The 14,999-nt window shown below is 52.9% G+C and overlaps 1 protein-coding gene and 1 long non-coding RNA gene across 11 annotated transcripts in view; one reads left to right on the forward strand and one right to left on the reverse strand.

The window, feature by feature from the left end:
* The first annotated feature begins 30 nt into the window (after positions 1 to 30).
* On the forward strand, positions 31 to 9,800 carry LOC108538982 (uncharacterized). Of its 5 annotated transcripts, none has more exons than XR_001888251.1 (5): positions 31 to 430; positions 7,962 to 8,106; positions 8,242 to 8,647; positions 8,726 to 8,935; positions 9,645 to 9,800. It is a non-coding gene; the product is annotated as an uncharacterized LOC108538982 (long non-coding RNA). The 5 variants fall into 5 exon arrangements; XR_001888249.1 differs by having other exon boundaries at positions 8,744 to 8,995; XR_001888247.1 differs by having other exon boundaries at positions 32 to 430; positions 8,744 to 8,935.
* A 95-nt stretch (positions 9,801 to 9,895) lies between these two features.
* The window catches only part of LOC108538981 (uncharacterized), a 27,696-nt gene continuing 22,592 nt past the window's right edge, over positions 9,896 to 14,999 (reverse strand). For 2 of the 6 annotated variants that reach the window (XR_001888239.1, XR_001888246.1), the window contains exon 3: positions 9,896 to 13,201. The gene's annotated coding sequence lies outside the window, so the exon portion shown is untranslated. The remainder of the gene's footprint in view (positions 13,202 to 14,999) is intronic. The other 4 variants (XR_001888243.1, XR_001888241.1, XR_001888240.1 and 1 more) reach the window with 4 other exon arrangements.

A 14,999-nucleotide genomic window follows, 5' to 3' on the forward strand; every position in this document is an offset into this window, starting at 1 on the left:
CTCTTCCCACCCGCCGCCGCAACCGCCGCCACCGCCACGGTCACGGCCACCGGCGTCTCAGTTCCCGCAGCAGCCCGTGGCCGCCATTTTGTAAAGGGTCCGCAGCCTGACTCTCGGGAGCAAGGGGAGGGGTCGGCCCGACCAGTGCGCATGCGCAAGGCGCGAGCCGCCGCTTTGGTCACAGTGAGCGCCACCTTTGCCCGGGGGCGGTTCCCTGAGACTTGGCGAAGTAGGAGCCCTGTGTGATCGTGCGTCCGAGTCGGGGCTGAGACCAGTCCTGGCCAGGGCCTTACCAGGATGGTCTCCGGAGGCCGGGATTCGCGGAGGGTGGAGCAGCAGGAAGAAACCTCGGGAGGAAGAAACGTCACACGGATCGCCTGGAGGAGGCAGCGCGGGATCCCGGCCTCAGGCGTGCGTGGACGGTGTGCCGGTGAGTCTCCCCAAAAGTGGTGCCCTAGCGATCTCTTAGAGGACAGGTCTGCCTGTGTGCCCTTGGGCTGCTCTCTCACCGCTGGGTCGCAGTCGCGGAAAGCACAACCCGGCGGCTTCAGGGGCTGCCTGGGAGTGGGTGTTACCTGCTGGATGTCTCTGTGTCTTTGGGGTGTGTGTGTGTGTGTGTGTGTGTGTGTTTATGCGTCTCTGTGTGTCTGTGTGTGGGTCTCTGTGTGGGTCTATGTGCCCACTTAGGTCTCTCTCGTTTCTCTCTCTCTCCCTTCTCTGTGTTTCCGTGGCTCTCTCTTACTATCACCGTCCGCCTGTGTGTGCGTGTTTGTTGGGACACATGTGCCCTGTGCGCCGGAAGGTGGTTTCTTGCACGTCGGCCTTTCTTCTGGGCAGCCCCTCCCCGCGAGCCTGCCTGGGTCGTGTGGCCGGTTGCCAGTCGTGTTCCCTGCGCTTCCAGTTTGGGTTCGGGAAGGCCTGGGCAACGTGGGCATCTGCCTCGGTCCCGCAGGGGTTTCCATCCCCTCCCCATCCTGAGCAGCCTCTTTGCTCGGATCACGACGACCACACCGCAGCCAAGGACAAAGGCCTCCCAGGTGGAACTTCAAGAAGACAGTTCTCACTTCTCTCGCCCTTTGCCCTCATTGAGGAATCTAGCCACAGCTCGACACAGGGACGGAGAAGGAAGCCGGCAACGGGATGGGGCACGCATCTCTGTCACTCCAACGCTGGCCTTCCTGGCCCAGTCACCCCCTTGGCCCTCCTCCCCGGAGGCCCGCGGTGGTGGCATTGCTCCGTCTTCCTGACTGGGCTCCTGGCCTTCTCTGTCCTCCCTCTTGCTCTGTCTGCCCTGTTTTCTGATGAAGCCCAGGGCTTCTTCGTCTGCTCAAATGTTTCACAAAGAAGACTTCCCCAGTCCATCAGGGAGAAACTTCGTGGGGGCCCGTGTCATGATTGTTTCCCTCTCACAAACCTACTTCTGATGATTGGGCAGCTGGGTGGATCCGTGAGCTCTTGGGCTTCCATGCCTGTCTGGGACAGGGGAAGCTTTCTGGGTCTCCATGGGCCCAGGTGATGTTGCGTGTCGGTTCAGGAAGAGCGGAGGCACCCGACCGTTCCTGACATTTGCCTTCTAGAAGGCGTGTTGATCCCACCTGCCACTCCTCTCTGATCTTGAGGAGCATCGGCTTCCTTCGTGCCTCACTGGGGAAAGCCATGCGGCACTGTGATGTTTTGGCTGCCACGGATGTCAGGAACGCCAAAGGGGAACTGGGTTTTGCTGGGTGCAGGGAGGTGGCGTCAGGGGCTACATCCTAGACCGGTGGCGGCTTGGGTGAGAGGGACCGGGGTGCTTGTGGAAACCTCTCGGACTACTGGCAGGCATCCCCGAACGTGGCTTGGACCCGGCAAGGCCCTGTCCTGGCAGGTTTTCAGGTGTTGCTTGGCTTTCCTCAGCTTTGTCGGGAGGAGGTCTCCAGTTACCGCCGGGCGCACGGCTGGACATGACTGTCCGTCTCGCCATCGCCCTCCTACTGCCTCCAAGACCACAACGCTTCGCTCTCTCACATCTGCTCTGGGGGACGTCAGTGGTTTCCTCGTGTGTTCCATTGTGCTCCATCTGGGACTCGCCTCTGTCTCTCTTGGCACATGTGGTGGGAAGCAGTGTCGGGGTGCCGCAGCCCCCGGGCCTTGGAGATGAAGGGAGGCCACTGTCTCACCCGGGAAGGAGGGAGGCAGTGGGCTCCTGGGTCGGTGCCTTCTCAGCCGTCAGTGAGGCACGCCTTGCGGCCCTGGGGATCTCTCTGTGCCCCAGCGAGACCCTTCCCGCCTCACTACATTGTAACCCCATTCCCGATCACCCGGTCGGTGGGATCCATCATCGGATCCCAAGAGGGGTCCGCACAGCCCAGCCGGCACCCTGAAGCTCCCCGTCCACCGGGCACCGAAGCAGAAGACCGATCGAGGAAGTCCCGAGGACAGGACTCCCATGGGTCCGACCCTGGGTCTCTGGCAGGCCCCTCTCGCAGTCCTCTTCCCACCTGCCCCCTGGGGCTGCGCCGCCAGCGCTGCCGCCACCGCCACGGTCACGGCCACCGGCGTCTCTGTCCCCGCAGCCGCCCGTGGCCGCCATTGTTTAAAGGGTCCGCAGCCTGACTCTCGGGAGCAAGGGGAGGGGTCGGCCCGACCAGTGCGCATGCGCGAGGCGCGAACCGCCGCTTTGGTCACAGTGAGCGCCACCGTTGCCCGGGGGTGGTTAACTGAGACTTGGGGAAGTAGGAGCCCTGTGTGATCCTGCGTCCGAGTCGGGGCTGAGACCGTTGGTCACAGGGCCTTAACCAGGATGGTCTCCGGAGGCCGGGATTCGCGAGGTGGAGCAGCAAGGAGAAACCTCAGGAGAAGAAACGTACACGACGCCTGGAGGAGGCAGCGCGGTGATCCTCGAATCAGGCGTGCGTGGGACGGTGTGCGGTGAGTTCCCAAAATGGTGGCCTAGGCCATCACTTAGAGGAAGGTCTGCCTGTGTGCCCTTGGCTGCTCTCATCACCGCTGGAGTCGCAGTCGCGAAAGCCACACCCGGCGCTTCAGGGCTGCCTGGGATGGGTGCTACCTGCTGGATGTCTCTGTTCTTTGGGGTGTGTGTCCTGTATGTGTTGTGTCCGTCTGTGTGTGTCTGTGTGTTGGTGTCTCTGTGCCCACTTAGTCTCTCTCGTTTTTCTCTCTCTCCCTTTCTCTGTGTTTCCGTCGCTTCTCTTACCACACCGTCCTCCCTGTGTGTGCGTGTTTGTTGGACACATGTGCCCTGTGCGCCTGAGGGTGGTTTCTTGCACGTCGCCTTATTCTGGGCAGCCCCTCCCCGCGGCCTGACTGGGTCCGTGTTGCCGTTTGCCAGTCCGTGTTCCCTGCGCTTCCAGTTTGGTTCGGGAAGGCTGGGCATGTGGCATCTGCTGGGTCTTGCAGGGGTTTCATCCCCTCCCCATCCGGGCAGCCTCTTTGCTCGGATCACGGACGACGACACCCCAGCGCAAGGACAAAGCCTCCCAGTCTCCCTGTCCACCCGCAGGAGGGTGCCACCGGAACTTCAGAAACGGTTGCTCACTCTCTCGCTCCTTCTGCCCTCATTGAGGAATCTAGCCACAGCTCGACACAGGGACGGAGAAGGAAGCGGCAACGGGTATGGGGCACGCATCTCTGTCACTCCAACCTGGGCCTTCCTGGCCAGTCATCCTTGGCCCTCCTCCCCGGCATCTCCGCGGTGGTGCATTTTCGCTGTCTTCCTGACTGGGCTCTGGCCTCTTCTGTCCTCCTCTTGCTGCTGTCTGCCCTGTTTTCTGAGAAGCCAGGGGCTTCTTCAGTCCTTGGCTCAATGTCTTCCACAAAGAAACTCCCAGTCCATCAGGAGAAACTTCGTGGGGCCCGTTCATGATTGTGTTCCCCTCTCCAAACCTACTTCTGGATGATGGGGAGCTGTGGCGATCCGGAGACTCTGGGCCTTCCATGCCTGTCTGGGACAGGAAGCTTTCTTGGGTTCATCCATGGCCCAGGTGATGGTTGCGTGGTACGGTTCAGGAAGAGCGGGAGGCAACCCGACCGTTCCTTGACATTTGCCTTCTAGGCAAAGGCGGTGGTTGCATCCCACATGCCTCCTCTCTGGATTCTTGATGGACGCATCGGCGTCCTCTGCTCTGGGGAAAGCCTCTAGCACTGAATGTTTTGGCTGCCACGGATGTTCAGGGAGCCAAAGGGACTGGTTTTGCTGGTGCAGGGGAGGGCGTCAGGGGTACTAAACCGGTGGCGGGGTGGGGACCGGGGGTGCTTTGGGAAACGTCTGGACCCTCGGCCAAAGGCATCCCCAGAACGTGGCTTTTGGACTCGGACACAGGCCCGTCTGGCAGGTTTTCAGGGTGTCTGGCTTTTCCTCAGCTTGGTCGGGGAGGTCTCAGTGACCCGCCGGGCGCACGGGCTGGACATGACTGTCCGTCTCGCCATCCGCCCCCTACTGCCTCCAAGACGACAACGCTCGCTCCATCTGCTCTTGGGGGACGTCCAGTGCCTCGTGTGCTCCCATTGGCTCCATCTGGGACTTCGCCTCTGCTCTCTTGGACATGTGGTGGGAGCAGTGTCGGGGTGCCGCGCCCCCGGGCCTTGGAAATGAAGGAGGCCCACTGTCTCCCCGGGAATGAGCGGCAGCCAGTGGGCCCCCTCCTGGGTCGCCAGCGCGTTCCAGCCGTCAGTGAGGGGCAGCGGCTTGCGGTCCCTGGGATCTTCTCTGTGCCCCAGCGAGACCCTTCCCCGCTCCCAGCCTACATTGTAACCGCCATTCCCGATCACCTGGTGCGGTGGATCCATCATCGACCAAGAGGGGTCCGCACCAGCCCAGCGGCACCCTGAAGGCTCCCGTCCACGCGGGCAGCCGAAGGCAAAGACCGATCAAGGGAAGTACCGCAGACAGGGACTCGGCCATAAGGGGTCCGACCCCATGGTCTGTGGGCAGGCCCGCTCTCCGCAGTCCTCTTCCCACCTGCCCCCTGGGGGCTGCGCCCGCCAGGCGCTGCCGCCCAACCCCGCCGCCAGCGGCAGCGGCCACCCGGGATCTCTGTCCCCGCAGCCGCCCGTGGGCCGCCATTGTTTAACGGGTCCGCAGCCTGACTCTCGGGAGCAGGGGAGGGGTCGGCCGACCAAGTGCGCATGCGGCTGAGGCGCGAGCCGGGGCCGCTTTGGCACAGTGAGGCGCACCGTTGCCAGTGGGGTTAGCTGAGACTTGGCGAAGTAGGAGCCCTGTGGATCGTGCGTCCGAGTCGGGGCGAGAGCAATTCTGGCCAGGGCCTTACGCAAGGTGGCTCGGAGGCCTGGATTACGGCGGAGGGTGGAGCCGCAGGAAGCACCTCGGGAGGAAGAAACGTCACACGGATCGGCCTGGAGGAGGGGCAGCGCGGATCCCAGCCTCAGGCTGCGTGGACCGTTGCCGGTGGTCTCGCCCTATATACCGGTGGCGCTTAATCATCTCTAGGACAGGTGTGGTACCCATGTGGCTAAGTGCCTCAGCAGTGGTTTGGCAGTCATCGAGAAATTGAACTACTCACAGCTTTAGGGGGCTCCCTATGGTGGGTGTTACCGTGTCAGCTGCTGCATGTCTGGTTGGCTTGTGTGTGTCTCATTTATGCTCTCTCCTCTCTCCGCTCTGTCATTTTCTGTCGCATTTGTTATGGTGTGTGTTTTGCGAGACCACAGTTGCCCGTGTTCCTGAGGCGTAATGTTCTGTGCACATAAGCCTGTTCAGCCCTCCCGCCCATGTCGCCTCTGTCCTGTGTGGTTTGTCCGGTTGTCATCGTTTTCCTGGCCATTGTATAGTTTGGGTTGTGAGGATCATGGATGAGGTGGAGAGTGACCGTCGATCTCGCTAGGATGTTAAATCACCTCTACAGCCCTAAGAGTCGTCTTTTCTGGATTCAAGGCCCCACACTCTAGGCCCCAAGGATAAAAGCTCCACCGAGAGACGGTCATTCGTCTAGCATGCAGAAGCCTCTGGCAGAGCGACCTCAAAGACGATGGTTCATTCCATGCTCTCCTCTTTCATCTCGCTGAGAAACTAGCTCACAAGGGTAACAACAGGTTATTGGAGAAGGATGGGCAACGCTGTGGCAAGGTCTGTGAGTGTGGCAGGCTGCGTTTAGCATATTGTTAAACAGTCTGTGAGTGTTTCTGGGCAGATGCTGGCACTTGTTCTTTTAATGAATCAAGAGAAAAAACAAAAGCTGAGAAAAAAGGAACACCCAACTGCCTGGGCCAGCGCATCTGATTATTACAAAGTTGATAGTAATTTTAATTTATGCCTTTCATGTAAAGGTCCTTAGCAGTTGATCAACAAATTTCCTAAGCATAGGGCCTAATGGTTTCTGTATGATAAAGACTGTATTCCTGTTCAGGAGTATCGTGAAAGTTTCCAATACGCCTTTGACATTTCGTGATTTATAACATTCCGCGAATAATAATACGCAAAAGAAAGCAACAGGAAATCATGTGTTTAGCTTAGTTCCTTCTTAGTTCCTTCAAATTTGTGTGTTATTCAATTGTGGTTCCTCTGTGCACTAGCCTGTTTTTTTGTTTTTTTGTTTTGTTTGGTTTTTGAGACGGAGTCTGCACTCTGTCATCCAGGTGCAGTGCAATGGTCGCCATCCTCAGCTCAGCCTGCAACCTCTTGCCCCCCCCCCGGGGTTCAACCTGATTCTCTCGCCTCAGCCTCCTCAGTAGCTGTGGTCACAGGCACCGGGCCACCACACCCAGCTAACATTTGTGTTTTTAGTAGACACGGTTGTTTCTCAGGGGGCCCCCAGGCTGGTTTTGAACTGCTTACTCAGGTGATACCAACGTGCGTCTCCCAAAGTGCTGGAATTATAGGCATGAGCCACCACACCCCGCCACATGAAACATTTCATGCGTTTCTGGCAGTGTTTCAGCCACAGATTTCATCTTAAGTATTATAAATGCTTGTGCCCTTTAATTTTTCCTACATATTTTGATAGTTACATTGAGGCCAGGCCCAGTGGCTCACACCTGTAATCCCTCCTCTTTGGGAGGCTGAGGCGAACAGATCACGAGGTCAAGAAATTCAAGACCATCCTGGCCAACATGGTGAAATCCTGCCTCTTGAAAAATACAAAGAATTAGCCAGGCAAGGTCAAGCGCTGACTCATGCCTGTAATCTCAGCCCGGTGGGAGGCTGAGGCGGATGGATCACGAGGTTAGGTGTTCGAGACCAGCCTGGCCAACATGATGAAACCTTGGCTATACTAAAAATACAAAAATTAGACCCTGAAGGTCACGTCCAAATGAGAAAGACATTGTTTGGCTCTAACTGTCTGACACTAAGAAACAGTGCAGAGTGGCCAAGTGAGGTGTCTCACACTTGTAATCCCAGCAGTTTGGGAGGCCGAGGTGGGTGGATCACCTGAGGTCAGGGGATGGACACCAGCCTGACCAATATGGTGAAACTCTGTCTCTACTAAAGAAGAAAAGTACAAGAAAATTAGCCAGCCATGGTGGCACACACCTGTAAATCCCAGCTATTTGGGAGGCTGAGGCAGGAGAATCGCTTGAACCCTGGTGGCAGAGGGTGTGGTGAGCAGGGGTTAGCCTATATCAAGCTTCTCCTTGTTCTGTGTGTGAACAGCTAGTCTGTATCTTCACCGAAGCATATTTAAAAATCAACCTTAGGAAGGCCCTTGGCCACCATAATCCTTCCACACTATCAAGAGCCCAGCCTCTGAGACTAGGCGTCCTTCCGCCACCCACTGGAATGCCTTCCCCCGAATCTCCAAGGTACCAAACCGCTCAGGGGCAGCTGAGACAGCCCTACTTCTGGGAGTCCTCCCCAACCCTTGAAATCACAGGCATCTCTGCTGTCCCTGCCCTTCATCCACATCACTGAACAATTCATTGCACACATCTCTGTACTTTTATTTAAACCGTTCCATGTGTGTTTACAATTTACTTCATGAATGACTGCGGTATGGATGGAGCAGAAAGGAATGCTGAGGGAGGACTCCTGTTGGAATGAGCCCCTCTTCCAGAACTAGGAATGAACTTTCCCCATTACCAACAAGGCAGCCTCCAGGGCAAGAAAAGGTAACGGGATCCATCCTGCTGACATCCAAGATGGAATTACAGGTAACTCTCACCTCTTTTTTGACTGTCAGGTGGAAATCCCCTCCCCAGAAGGTGAAGCGGAGTCCGCTCCAGAGCCCCATAGTTGGGGTCGGGAATGTTACAGAAATCACCAGGGCAGCCAATTCCTATCCACAGGGGGCCCAGGATGACCCAGCACCCTCAAGCTCAGCCCCAAGCTCGGGCCAGGGAGTGAAGCCCTTGTCCCCAAGCAGCAGAGTGAGGGTTTGTCTCTAACTCTGTGGGCTCCAGTGAAAGGAAAATGGCCTGGAGGTGCCCACAGGAGAGCACCCGAGTTCTGAGACAGATCTACACCTCCCAGCCTGTGTCCCCGTGAGTAACAGGGACGCACAGAGGGGCATGCTGCCTGCCTACAGGGCACTCACAGAATGCGGGTGCATGCTGCAGATCCTAAAGCCAGTCAGGTAACGAGGTGCAGAGGTGTGGGGAAGACCTGGAGGGAGGCCTCCCAGGGGGCCAACCAGCCTAACCAGCCAGGACCACCGACCAGAAGTGCTTCTGATGTTAACACGACATACGGAAGGTGTGTAGGGTGGGTAGTGGATGTGCCACAGAGGCCTCTGGGGATTGTAGTTTTGAAGCTAGAGAGGCGGGCAAGCAGTTGGCTTTGCCCACACAGGGTGCCTTGGACATCTGCACAGCGCACACAACCAAGCTTAGGAGCCCACTGTTAAGATGACCAAGTGACACTGACAAGTTTCTCCTCTGTAAGCCAATGAGATCTGCTGACTGCCAGAGCATCATGGGACTGCCGAAGGATTCTGGAAAATGTGGTCCCAGGTGGCCAGTGTGCGCTGACCTTCACCTGTAGGTGAGCTGAGCTCACTATGCAAGTCTCCGCCGTGGTGCGCCCTTCCCGAGCAGATGCCAGGTTGGGGCAGAAGCGGCTCAGGGAGAGGCAATGCTCTCCCGGGACTCCCGGTTTGGGGGCAACACCAGCCCTGTGTCCCGTAGAGTAGAAGGATTTACCAGGATAGGGAACCCCAAGGCTGTTTTCAGGAACAGCAAGATTTCCTTGGGGCAAACTCCCGGAATGGAGACAGGGAGACTCTGGTCGCGTTAACCCAGGATTTTAGGGGATGCAGGCTGGACTTGGGTGAATAGCAAAAGATCCCCTGGTGATAGCGGTAGTGAGGATCGGAAATTCCTGAGGTTTTTTTTTTTTTTTTTTTTTTTTGAGACAGAGTCTTGATCTGTCTCCCAGGCTGTAGTGCAATGGCGTGCTCTTGGCTCATTGCAACCTCCACCTTCTGGGTTCAAGTGATTCTCCTGCCTCAGCCTCCCAAGTAGCTGAGATTACAGACACCCACCACTGTGGTCAGTTTCTTTTCTTTTTTTTGTATTTTCAGTAGAGACGGTGTTTCACCACATTGCCCAGCCTGGTCTCAAACTCCTGACCTCAAGTGATCCACCTGCCTTGGCCTCCTAAAGTGCTGGGATTACAGGCGTGAGCCCACATGCCAAGCTCATTTTTATCTTTTATCTTATAGGTTTTTCTTTTCTTTTTTTTTATCTTACAGGTACGCCTTGAAGGCTTGAAGGAAACTTCTGGAGGGTGGGGTGGAGGTGAGGTGGTGCTGAAGAGGAGGCACAATTGTAAACGTTTTGCTCAACATGGGTGCTTTATGCATTAATTTGTATTTTACAGATATTACATTAAAATTTGCTTATCTTGATTACTGAGGTTTTTTTGGTGCCCCTTTCAATTCTCTATCCATAGTCCCCAGCCTTGATAGAAGTGAGGGCCTGGCCTCTGGGCGTCAAGCAGCCAGAAAGTCCCTTAGGAGCTTTCTCTGAATTGAATTGTGAGTGAGTGATCTTTTTCTTTCCCGACTTCCTTAATATCCACAATTTCCTTGTAACCATCCCTCCAAGCCACATCTACAAGGCACCTCCAATACCTATCATGAAGCAGATATTCAAAGATTATTTGTAAATCTTCACACCCCACCCCTTCCAGAATGTCTTCCAATATCCCCTTGCCTGGAGAAGTAAAAAACAAGGTTTGCATGTTGCGTATCAGCCTCTCCCATTGCGTGGGTGTTTAGGAAGGAGGATCAGCCGAGAACCCTATTCCAGCCCAGGTAAATGACCTGGCCAAAGATTTAATATCCACAAATGTAGAATGCTTGTAACAGAACTCAGTGGGAACCAAAGTCAGGTATGGTACTGGGCTTTAAGGAGAACAAACGAAAAGGAGGGACTACAAAACTCCAGAAAGGTATTGGTTGGGGATGTTGGCGGGGACAGGGGACAGTGAGGATGTGGGATCCCGAGATGGAAATCCAAATCCCTATGTGTAAACGTATGTGTACAAAGGCTGTAAAGAGAGAGCCAGGCTGATGGGGTATCTGTAATAAATCAAACATAACAGCAGGTCAAGCGATACGGGGACTCTGGAAAAACAGAACAAGCAGCAAAAGGAGCAGGATCAAACTCCACAAATTCACAAACATCAAGACACTAAGAAAGCTGCATTCATTTAAATCAAGGTGACAGGCTGGGTGCGGTAGCTCATGCCTGTAATCCTAGCACTTTGGGAGGCCAAGGCGGGCAGTCATTTGAGGTTCAAGACCAGCCTGGCCAACATGGTGAAAGCCTGTCTCTACTAAAAATACAAAACTTAGCTGGGTGTGGTGGTGGGTTCCTGTAATCCCAGCTACTCAAGAGGCTGAGGCAGGAGAATCACTCGAACCTGGGAGGCAGAGATTGTAGTGTGCAGAGATCACGCCATTGCACTCCAGTCTCAGGGACAGAGCAAAACTCCAACTCAAATACATAAATAAATCAAAGGTGACAGTTACTGAGTGCTGTGGGCCAGGTACAACGATACTCTCATCTGGGTTACCCTCGTGAATCCAAATCACTTGTGATAGCTGTGCTTTAAGGAGTCCTATTTCCCATGCTCTTAGCTGGCTTGAGATGTGAAAATCCATCTAAATTATAAACATAGTGAAAAAAAAAAAAACTAGTGATGCCCATCCAGGGAACATGTCTAGTTAAAATTAACACAGATAAAAATCGGCCAAAAAAATTTTAATATTTTTAAAAATTAAAAGCCATATAAACCACTGTGTCAATGACGAATTAAAGGAAGAAACTGACCTGCAAACCAGGAAATACATGGGAAGAAGCAATAGTGAAAATGCTTCAGATCTAAACCTCTGAATGAGGCTACCTCAGTGTCCAAAAATATCACTTAAATATAGTGCCAAGGGGCAGGGTGCGGTGCCTCACGCCTGTAATCCCAGTATTTTGGGAGGCTGAGGCGGGCAGATCACTTGAGGTCAGGAGTTCGAGACCAACCTGGCTGACATGGTGAAACCCCATCTCTACTAAAATTACAAAAATTAGCTGGGTGTGGTGGCGCGCATCCACAATCCCAACTACTTATGAGGCTGAGGCAAGAGAATTGCTTGAGCCCAGGAAGCACAGGTTGCAGTGAGCCGAGATGGCACCACTGCACTCCAGCCTGGGCGATAGAGCAAGACTCTGTCTCAAAAACAAACAAAAAATTTCCAATGAATAAAACGACATACCAAGACTTATATAGAATGAGACTAAAACCATGGCTGGAGGAAAACTTTTAGCCTGAAAGTAGACTAAGACTTAGAAATTAAGGCAAAAAACTAAGGAGTAAGCAGTTACCCTTCAGGTTAGAAAACCAACAGCATAACAGGAAATGAGAGAGGGAAGAAATAATCAGATGGGGCTGGGATGGGGGCTTATGGGGATGAAGGAGGCAGGAAGAGCATGTGAAGTCTGTGCATAAAGTCACTTCCTAAGGACAGTCCCTGAGAGGAAGCTAAAAGCACAAGGATCGCGCTTGGTGGAGAAGGTGTAGAAGACAATCCTGGAGGGTACATTCAGGGGTTGACAGCGATAAGAAAACAGGAGGGAAAGTCAAGTGTGGAAGCTTTCCTGTCCCTAGCATAGAAGACATCAAGAGCTGATGAGTGAAAGTGATAAACAGCATTCTCACCACAAAGAAAGGTCAAGGATTTGAGGTAACAGATAAGATAATTTGATTCTTATTCCACACTATATTGAAAAATCACATCATTTTATACCCCATATACAATTTAGAAGATAGGTAAGAATCAGCAAGAAAAAAATGAAAAACTATTCTTTGAAGTATTTTTAAAACATGCAATTTATGGGGTACAATCTAATTCATCTATCTATTTATATATATCTCGGTTTTTAAAAAAAAACAAGGAGTCAATAAACACAGGAAACAGCGCCTTGGGAGAGAGAGAAGGAAAATGGGCACAATCTGCCCTTAGAAAGACACAGCGTTTAAATCCACACATGTGAGAACTTCAGGATTCAAGGTAAGACGGGGATCAGTCAAGAACAGCCGGCTTATCACCTATAGCCACAGGGTGGCGCCAACACCCACTGCTCCGGCCTGAGCTGGCCAGAGAGAGAGAACATTCAAGAAAAGCTGGGACTTCCCAGAAGGCCTGAGACCTGCAGGTTCTACATTCAAGTCCAGTGAGGGAGGAAGGTCCAATGTGAGGCGAAAAAATACCATAGAGGTATAGCTGAAACGAAGTATTTAATAGTTATTAAATAGTCATTGTACTTCAGGTAAAAGTAGGTAAAATGACAGAAAACAAGAGGAATGAGCGAGACACCATAGACATGTAATGATGGACAATAAATGACATGATGTGGAGAGTTTACCCACACATGCAGACTTTATATCTGCCCGCATCAACCCGTAGAGATGATTACACAAACTGCACTGACACTGTGAAGTCAACGAGGAGATAAAGTAAAAATCAAATAGTTATGGAGAGGGTTGGTCTGTGTACTGGGAAACCCTTCAGAACACGCACACGGCATCTCCCCTCCCTTCTGAATACCACGCATAGCCCGCAGCAGTAGATGGCAAATCACAGCCTGGGCCACCCTTCCCAGAATGTCACAAACATGGACGTGCAGACCACAGAACTCACCGGATACCCAAGCTGGGTGGCGCCGGGCTCTGAAAGCCATGCTTCAAGTCAGAAGGACTAGAAACCTCCCTGAGGGAGCAACAGGGATCGGGGATTCCAGGAGGATCCAGGGCCTGTGCAAAGACCAAGCAGTGAACAGACATATGTGTCAGTGATTCGGCTGTCATGAAGTCAACACTATCTAACACTGCAGCTCACATTTCTGTGTGCATCAGACTCACCTGGGGGCTTGTTAAATACAGATTGTTGGGTCTCACCCCTAGAGTTTCTGCTTCAGTATTCTGGGGAGCAGCCCGTGAACCTGTATTTCCAGCATGTTTTTCAGGTGCTGCTAATACTGTTGGTCCAAGGACCTCACTATGATCTAATTTAACACTAGGTTTGGGGAGGTACTAAAGAGCAAAGAAGCAACAGAAGAAGGGACCTGAAGCCTGTAGGGGCTTCTCTGTAAACTCCTCAAACATAAAAGCCATTTACAGCATCATGTCTACAAATACAAGGTACCAGGCAGGGAGAGTTCCATTAAGCAGAGAGAAGAGCCCACTGCGTGTCCCTTAGTCCGTTTGTGTTGCTGTAACAGAATACCAGAGACTGGGTGATTTGTAAGCAAGAGTTCACTTGGTTTATGGTTCTGGACACTGGGAAAGTGAGGGGCCTGCATCTGGTGAAGGTCTTGCTGTGCTGTCCTATGGTGGAAGGTGGAAGGGCAAGAGAGTGACCACATGTGAGAGGGAGGAGGGGGAAAGAGAGAAAGGAAGGAAGCCAACCTCATCCTTTTATCAGGAAGCCACTCCCAAGATATCTAAACCACTCCGCCTTCATCCATTCATGAGGGCGGAGCCTTCACCACCTAATCACCTCTCGAAGGCTGCACTGGTCATCGCTGCCACATTAGGGGTTGAGTTTCCCATGCGTGAACTTCGGGGAACACACTCAAACCACAGCAGTCCTCATGGAAACCTTCCAGAAAATCTGCGTGCCTGGCACTCCGGAATCCCTCTTTTCCACCCGTTCTCCCTGCAGCTCTAACATCGTGTTCCCTCATCATTTTCCATTCGAGCATAGGAAAGAACAGAGTCACTACACCCATTTCTTATGAACCTTTCCTACATTAAAATAATCACTCAGACAGAAATTTGTAAACTTAAATTTTCATTTTTGATATGAGCAAATATGATTTTTTTTTTTTTTTTTTTTGAGAAGGAGTTTTTTGCTCTGCGGCCCAGGCTGGAGTGAAGTGGTGAGATCTCAGCTCACAGCAACCTCCACCTCCGGGTTCAAGCGATTCTCCTGCCTCAGCCCCCCAAGTAGCTGGGATTATCAGCACCCGCCACCACACCCAGCTAATTTTTGTTTTTTGTTTGAGATGGAGTTTCGCTCTTGTTGCCCAGGCTGCAGTGCAATGGGCGTGATTTTGGCTCACCGGAACCTCGACCTCACAGGTTCAAGCGATTCTCTAGCCTCAGCCTCCAGAGTAGCTGGGATTACAGGCATGCACCACCACACCTGGCTAATTTTGTATTTTTAGTAGAGACAGAGATGGGGTTTTGCCATGTTGGCCAGGATGGTCTCAAACCCCTGATCTCAGGTGATCAGCCCGCCCCGGCCTCCCAAAGTGCTGGGATTACGGGCATGAGTCACTGTGCCCAGCCCTGAATATGAAATTCTGTATTAGTTTAATGAAATCTCTAAAATATATAGAAAATAAAATTACCAAAATGTTCAATGATGCAAAACAACACATACAGTGAGATCTCACATCCTAAAATATACACACCTAAATATGTTATTTTAAAAATTAAGCAGAAACATAAGGGGCTCTTTACAGACCTTTTAAAATAACCTTTCTGGCCGGGTGTGGTGGCTCACGCCTGTAATCCCAGCACTTTTGGAGGCCGAGGCAGGCGGATC

This window comes from Rhinopithecus bieti, unplaced genomic scaffold (assembly GCF_001698545.2).
Source record: "Rhinopithecus bieti isolate Rb0 unplaced genomic scaffold, ASM169854v2 scaffold_17677, whole genome shotgun sequence".
Classification (NCBI taxonomy): domain Eukaryota; kingdom Metazoa; phylum Chordata; class Mammalia; order Primates; family Cercopithecidae; genus Rhinopithecus; species Rhinopithecus bieti.